General features: G+C 39.8%; 2 pseudogenes; both read left to right on the top strand.

The window, feature by feature from the left end:
- Positions 1 to 2,166: 2,166 nt before the first annotated feature.
- Positions 2,167 to 5,684, top strand: LOC148723248 (uncharacterized; annotated as a pseudogene).
- A 463-nt stretch (positions 5,685 to 6,147) lies between these two features.
- LOC148723247 (uncharacterized) lies at positions 6,148 to 7,737 on the top strand (annotated as a pseudogene).
- The last annotated feature ends 462 nt before the right edge of the window (positions 7,738 to 8,199 follow it).

Genomic DNA, 8,199 nt, shown 5'->3' with positions numbered 1-8,199 from the left:
AGTCCTTTCTGTAGACATACTGTACTGATATTGCACAATTATTGAATCACAGTGTTAATATCACAACGATTAACAAACACCGCATGATGAGATCTCAATCTTTTGCATACTTTATTTCGTTTGCATTATCATTTTGTTGTGCACACAATGCTGATTCGTCACACTTTTGTTGTAGGTATCGCGCTACTTTGTCCAAATCATACATTATTCACATTCATTTGACACCGCGTTGTTTGGTACCAAACAAACATTCCTGCATAACAAATACGTGAATTTAATATTCGCACAAAAGCGACATAACTAGTGGAACGAACAGAAAAATAACAACAGATAATATACTATGTTTGAGCAAAAGCATAACAAAATTATGTAAGCTTAATAATCATGATAGAGTAATTTGGATATATCAACAAAGTTGAAATGGTAAATTGGCCACCGTAATGATTACAAAAGCTGACGTTTCGAGCGTTAGCCCTTCGTCGGAGCGACGACGAAGGGCTAACGCTCGAAACGTCAGCTTTTGTAATCATTACGGTGGCCAATTTACCATTTCAACTTTGTTGATATATCCAAATTATTTCGTTACTCCCACCGACGCAGCCCCAAACAGTTTCTTTCGAAACTATCAGCCTTTAATCATGATAGAGGTCACATAAATATAACAATTACGTTTATCCTCACTGATGAAAGTCCAACATGGCATCTTTGTTGTTGTTTCCTACAGTTTGATCACGAGGCACCTTGTATTTATCAGCAAATGTTCTCCTGTCACTCTTTCCATATTTTCTGTTCACTGATGACTCATTCGATTTCTGGTTTGATTCTAGAGAGACCTTCGCTAAATCATTTGATTCTTTTGCTATTTTAAGTTCGCGGGACGACTGGTTCGAAATATACGCTCATTATACACGCCGTCTTTTAGAGAGGGTCTACCGCGAACGTTGTGTGGGTCTGTATGTTTGAGCGTAGAAAGATGAGACAAATTGTTAACACATTCGACACATCCGCCATTTTCGAAATCATGCAGAAAAAGTTGCGCCTTATGAGTAAATGTCAGTAAAAATCGGGTGTGGACAAAACCTGGCCTAGGCCCAGGCCATGGCCTACCCTGTGGCCTACCCTGTGGCCCACCCTGTGACCTACCCTGTGACCTACCCTGTGGCCTACCCTGTGGCCGGGAGATGACAAAACGCGGAGCCCTACTCCATGGAGTACCTTATGGAGTACCTTAATGGAGTACCCCTAAAAGTCATGTATCGGTGAAATAAAATATTTTATAAACATGGTAAATCGTTTAGATGTACATATCCTAAAATATTTTGAGCTTACCGGCTCTCCGAATGTCACAGTTCGATACAATCCAGTTTTTTGGGGGACAGGTGACTAGGGCTCTCAGTGTTACTGGTTCCTCCATTTTGGTTTTACCGCTGTGTAATGAGTCCTTTGATGGGAAGACAAAAAACTCCATGTGATGAACAAAAGCCACTGTTTCGAGTTCTGCACAAGGTAAAATATTTAAGCTTACTACATTTCCCAAATCAACGGCCCCGGTCGGATTTATTTGCCGACCCGTCACCGTTTTTTTTTTTTGGTTTGTTTACACCTCCATTTTATTACGCTACAAATAGATGGGTGAGGAGAAGCTCAGTTTAAAGATATGGATTACCTTTTTTAAGCCTTAACCTAGAAATGTAAGCTTGTATCCTCATCGCTTCGCACAGTTAAGAAACCAATGAGGCCTTGTGTTATTAAATGGGGCGCCACACCCCTAAACAGGTATTTTGAAAGACGTAAAACTCGTTGCAGAATGAAGGATGTCCGTCCTTTTGGCCTCTTGAAGATCATATGAAAATAGATGGAAGTCAGCCTATTAACGATAGCGTTCATGGATGCTTGCTTCGTTAAAGCCATCCGTTGGAAGTGGTCAGCAGTTTAATGTTAATTTCAAGATGGCGGTCGATTCGTGTACTACATCGAACTGCGACGATCGGAGAGCTGACAAGCTCAAAATATATCAGGATGTGTACATCTAAACGATTCACCATGTTCATTAAGTATTTTATTTGACTAATGCATGATTTTTAGGGGTACTCCATTCAGGTACTCCATAGGGTACTCCATGGAGTAGGGCTCCGCGTTTTGTCATCTCCCCCTGTGGCCTACCTTATGGCCTACCCCATGGCCTACCCCATGGCCTACCCCATGGCCTACCGGTGGTCAGATTTTTTAGAACATAAAAATAAAATCAGTAAGAGTCGAACGAATACGCTGGTGTACAATTTTCTGTCTCTGAAAAGGGTATACTAAGAGGTCGCTAACACGATTTTCAACGTCCGAGGGAACGAAACACTGCAAATATCACAGCACTCAACCATAACGGTAGGTTAAGGGGGAGGGGAGAGGAGGAGCCAATATTGCGTGGTCGCAGAGGATATACAAATGGCGGCTTTATGCAGGCTGTCAGTTGGTAACGTATAGTGGAGTGCTGGTGTAAAAATGTAATGAACGGCGTTATATTGGAGAGCATACATATCCAGGTAAGAAAATGTAAACATTACGTGCTGTAGAGTATTGAATTTGCAACGAGCACCCCGGGACACGCACGCATCGCCGTCGTAAACATTTCGCAAACTTTACTTGCTTTTCCAAAGAAAGGGCCAGTATTGCACTAACTTGAAAGGAGAGCTGATATGATGATGTTTGCCCAAAAGTTGCGGTTAACCGGCTTTTGTTCCTCGATTTCCTTATTCTATCAGAAGATTAAGAAATTTTGATCGGAATGTGGCCGCCAAAACAGCAGAAGAAAGTCGTTGGTAAGACAGTACTCTGGAAAACGTTGAAAGGTTTCCAATAATGCTATCCTCTTAAAAATCTGACCACCGGTAGGCCATAGGGTAGGCCACAGGGTAGGCCAGGTTTTGTCCACACCCTTAAAAATCAAAGGAATCGCGGACACAGCTCAAAATTCAATTTCGCTCATACTTTGTCCATTTGTAGGCTTTATTCCCACACATATGACAGCAATGTCCATTTGTTAAAATTCTCACATGTATAAGAGAAATCTACTTGAATATGGCAAGCCAATTGTAGCAATATTCAATACTAAAATTCAATTTCAATTCAATTTCAATTCATTTTCAATTTCAATTCAATTTCAATTCAAGTTCAATTCAATGAAAATTCAAGTTCAATTAAATTCAATTTCAATTCAATGAAAATTCAATTTCAATTCAATGAAAATTCAAGTTCAATTCAATGAAAAAAATACATTCAAAATTGCTTCCGGTTAGTGACCGGAAATGATAACTAGAATACGGGAACTTTCAGGCTTTATATTTTCGTGCGGTAAGTTTTAACTAGCATCATGGCGGACGTAGAGCCAGAATAGGCTCCTTGCACTAAGAAGTCACGTGATCTTCGCCATGTTGAAGGGCAAACAAATCGGTTGCTACGGGAAACTGTGACTGCCTCGTGCAGTCACGAAAGGTCAGTTACACAAATATTTGCACTATTGGCTTTATTTTGGAACAAAACGACCTTTATCCACTCGTCAAATTTGCATAATGCCTAAAGAGCTTCTGTGATCGAGCATTTGTATTCACTTTTACTACTAACGCGTTGGGAAGGAACGAATGGCAGGCGAAAGTTTATTTAAGCTTAATAATTAAGCTAAGCCTATCTACTGATTGATTGATTGATTCATTTATTCGATATTTCGCAAGAGTTCTGCTCTTGCTTTGGGTTAGGTAAAGATGGTCAAGAATTGTAGTCTAGTTGCATGTCTACAAAACGCGAAACTTACCGAAGGTTGACGCTATTTAGCTTTGTTTGATTCGACTGATTTTCTCAGTAATCCAACTGTGGACCCTCACATTGACCGAGTATAACCTTCACCGATGTAGAGAAATATGCAAGACGTTCAACGGGATGCAAAAGCACTGCAAAAGCTTACAAATATTTTGCTGAACCAGGATATCTCCATAACATCGAAAGTAAGTGCACTGGTAAATAAATTGGTGTAGTCTCCTGAAAGTTGCTGATGTTTTCGCCTTTCATGTTAAGACACCATTCCTTAAAATGTGGTAAAGACAGATCCTAATTAATTTTACAAATTTCAGTTACATATAGTGACTCGGAGGCATTTGTTTTGGCCAGATGCTACAGACCGCTGAAGAAAAATGAAACACCACATTCCCTTCGAGTGATAACTGGTATGGATCAAACGACAGTGTCTGGAAATTGTTCTTGTGTAGCAGGTGGTGGAAGGATTTGTCACCATGTTGTGGGCCTTTCTTTTTACTTGTCACTCTGTAAGCAACTTGGGCTAAAGAGCTTACCTGATGATCTGACATGTACTATGATGGCACAGCGATGGAGTGTTCCCAGAGGGAAACACATAAATCCTCAATGTGTGGACACCTTGATGGTGAAGAAGCCTCAGGAGGGTGCAAACTATAATAAATGCATTAAAACCACTCTGTACTCACCTGCATCCCAGTATCATATTCTGCGCCCTGATGAAAAAGCTAAAATCAAAAATCTAAATCCTGAGCCTTTGCCGCGGAGTTTGTTACCAGATCCAGAAAACTTCCCAAGCTCACATCTTCCTTCTGTATAAACCAAATTTGGATGGTGCTAAAGGGGTCTGTAATATCTTACCAACAAAGGTTCACAGAAAAATATCATAAATTGTTATGCCCACACCTCATTCCCCAAGCTACCCCTTCCAAATGCAGGTTAAAGGTTTAAGAACAATGTTTGAACAACAACAAAATCAGCAAAGTTAGAGTCACTGTCAGTCACTTTAGAGATAGCACATGCTTTATAAGAAAAAATGAGAGAACAGGATGAAAGTGACCTTTGGCATTCATTAAGAAAACAAAGAATCACTGCAAACAAGTTTGGAACAGTGGCAAAGAGAATTTCTAATTTTGATACTCTTGGTAAACAACTTCAGCCATCTAGGCTTGTACACACAGCTGCTACGAAGTGGGGCATAGAAATGGGGGGAAGAGCAGCATCCATATATGCCACTAAAGCAAAGAAAGGGGTGGTAAACTTGTACTCAATTGGTCTGGTAATAAATCCAAAATGCTCCTGGCTAGGAAGTTCCCCAGACAGGAAGGTTTATGATATTGAGGCAGCTCAAAATGGTTCATGAAGTCCCTATGGCTTGTTTGAGAAAAAGGGTTGTCCAGGAAGGAACAACCAGCTTAGATGATGTGGCTTACCCCAAGCGTGAACCCATTTCAAATGAATTAACCCTAAACAAGAAACATGCATGTTATTTACAAGTACAATGCCAATTAGGTACTTCTGGCCTGGATTGGTGTTACTTTTTTCGTTACATCAATGATGATTTGTTTTTTTGCCGAAGAACAGTGGTATTTGATCGTATTTTTTTCCAAGAATGTAAGGATAAGGTTGACATGTTTTATTTTAACTATTTTTTGTGAGAACAGTTACATCACTGTAATATTTATAATGAGAACACCCTGTGACACCTGCTAAGACAAATTATTTTTCAAAATTAATGCTCCCTGAAAATTTACAAGCAAACATCCCACTGTCCACATCTGATTGACAGTGCCCAAAAGTGACAAAGGAATTTCATTGTCGAAAGATGATACCCTTTAATTCGGTGTATGGCCCTCTCCACATGAATCCGGACTTTGGCTATGGTTTTTGTTTCCTTGACTTCCTCTGGTGTAAACTGTGCATTGTTGTAATGTATGCGGTTGGTTCTCGTAAGCATGCGCACATGTGCGCATTATCTATTCCATGTGCTTTTCAAAAATAAAAACCGAATACATGACATGCATGATTTAAAGGATATGGTGGAAGGTTTACCTTTACCCCTTTACTGCATAATAGATCATCAATATTAAAAATCTTATCAGCCATCACACTATTATTAGGCTCCAAAAGATCTAAAATTCCACAACACTTTATAATCTCTTTATCTGAAATAGAACCAGTATATAGTGAGGATACAAGTAAACAAACTTATTTTTCTCACCTTCACTCAGAAATGTTTTATTCGCTACCATTCTGGAAAACTACATTGACTCGACTATCATCACCTAACAATATCAACTTAAAAAATAAACAAAACCGTCGTTGAATGGGAGTTAAAAAAAAAATGATATGACTTACCAGTTGGCAAAGTGCGGATTATACGAACGCGAAAACACAAGCAAATACGGAGCTTTCCGACAAATCAAAAACATCAGTAGGTCTGCAACTATTACAGTCGCTCTTTTTGAGAGTTCTCAGTGGATAAAGATCATTTTGGTCCGAAACAAAGAAGCAAGTAGAGCAAATATTTGCGTAACTCAACCTTCGTCATCTCACGAGGCAGCCACTGTTTCCCGTAGCAACCGACTTGTTTGCCCTCCAACATGGCGGAAACGATCACGTGACTTCTTAGTGCAAGGAGCCTATTTGACGTGAGGAAAGACTTACCTGAATTTTTATCGTCAGTGCTCGAAAGAACAGAGCAGTGTATACATAAAAATGAAACTGATATCAATGACTTGCAAGCACAATCTGTAGTTCTCGATTGAACCGTTAGTCTTTTGAGTTCTATTGCCTTACCTGACATTGAGCAAGATCGGATCGTGAGTGGGAATCTCTAGCTACTGCTTTTGCAGAAGTACTACGGGCTATTGAAAATCATCTCAAAACTCTAGCAGTAAAACCTTCATCAATTTCTCGACGTAAATGTAAAATTCTCAGAACGGGATATTCTTGGAGTAATAGAACAGGTCGTCACGGATTAACAACCGGACGAACATACATAGCCGGGTTAAGTCACTTGGACTGAGGATTCAAAGAAGAAGAATTCGCGAGTGTTTAGCAAGGGTGGATCCAGCGAATACTGCCTTGAGGTAGGGAATTGTTGTTTCTCGTAGGCAATACTTCGTCCCATGGCCAAATTCTTTGTGGCATTTAGATGGTCATCATTCTCTCATTCGTTGGGGTTTTGTAATCCACGGATGCACAGTTTCTCTAGAAGAGTTGTGTTTCTCAGATGTAGTAATAACAATCTTTCACAAACTGTTCTGGAACTCTTTCTGAAAGCAATTGAAAAAGAGGGGTTGTGGCCATCACGTATTCGTGTGGATTATGGTGTGGAAAATGTAATAGTTTGTGATGCCACGGTGGAGGCAAGAGGTGAAGGTAGAGGGAGTTTCATTGCTGGTCTCTCCACGAGAAATCAGAGAATTAAAAGACTCTGGAGGAACGTCTTCAGATGTGTGTGTCATCTTTTCTATTACATGTTTTACGCAATGGAAGATATCAGGCCTGCTTAGCATTGATAACGCAACGGATATATTTGCACTACATTTGACATTACTCCCAAGAGTAAATCGTGCGCTTCACGAATATACGGAGCCCTTCAACCATCACAAGGTAAGGACAGCAAACCATTGGTCCCCATATCAGATGTGGGTCAATGGCATGTTAAATGAAGACAACCCCTTGGTACATGGGAAATTGGAGGAGGATCCTGATGAACTGGAGTTCTGTGGTGTTGACCCAGATGGGCCATCTCCATTTGAAGATAGCAGCAACAATGTTGTTGTTCCTCCCGTGACATTACCAGTTGAACACCAGTCAGTTCAAGTCAGGGTTCTCAAGCGGATCGATCCACTCATGTCATTGATGCAAATGGGCATAGATATATACACTAACATTCACCAGATAGTAAAAGAGAGTGTTGAAAACAGTTAAGAACACCTTTTTGCTAAATCATGTGTCCATGTTCAATTGCTATGGAAGATGTGTAGGCAGTAAAGTTAACAATTGAGTGTCATTATTAATCAAGAACAGGCAACAGGGTGTGATATGGCTACCTACTTGCCAAAGAAAATCAGTATTGCACCAGTATCAAAAATGACTTTAACTTTAACTTTATTCAGGTACCTTAAAACAGAAACTCTCTGTCTATATTTGATAGCACAGGTATGATCCTCACATTTTAACAGATACAATGCTACAATCAAGTGGTGAAAGTTCTTGTGTCTAACAACAAATTAAAAAGTATTTTTGTTGAAGATTTTCTGTTTGAGTCTGCTAACAGACATAGATAGCTAAATGAGATACAATGAATATATGAAGTTCATATATTTTGAACTGCGGTATTAGATACGTATGATGCACGATCCTCGCAATAGATAGCGCTATTTATGCAAT

The sequence above is a fragment of the Stylophora pistillata genome, chromosome 9, assembly GCF_964205215.1.
Source record: "Stylophora pistillata chromosome 9, jaStyPist1.2, whole genome shotgun sequence".
In the NCBI taxonomy this organism is placed as follows: Eukaryota; Metazoa; Cnidaria; class Anthozoa; order Scleractinia; family Pocilloporidae; genus Stylophora; species Stylophora pistillata.
The sequence above is the reverse complement of the archived record's forward strand: the minus strand, read 5'-3'. Positions and strand labels throughout refer to the sequence as shown.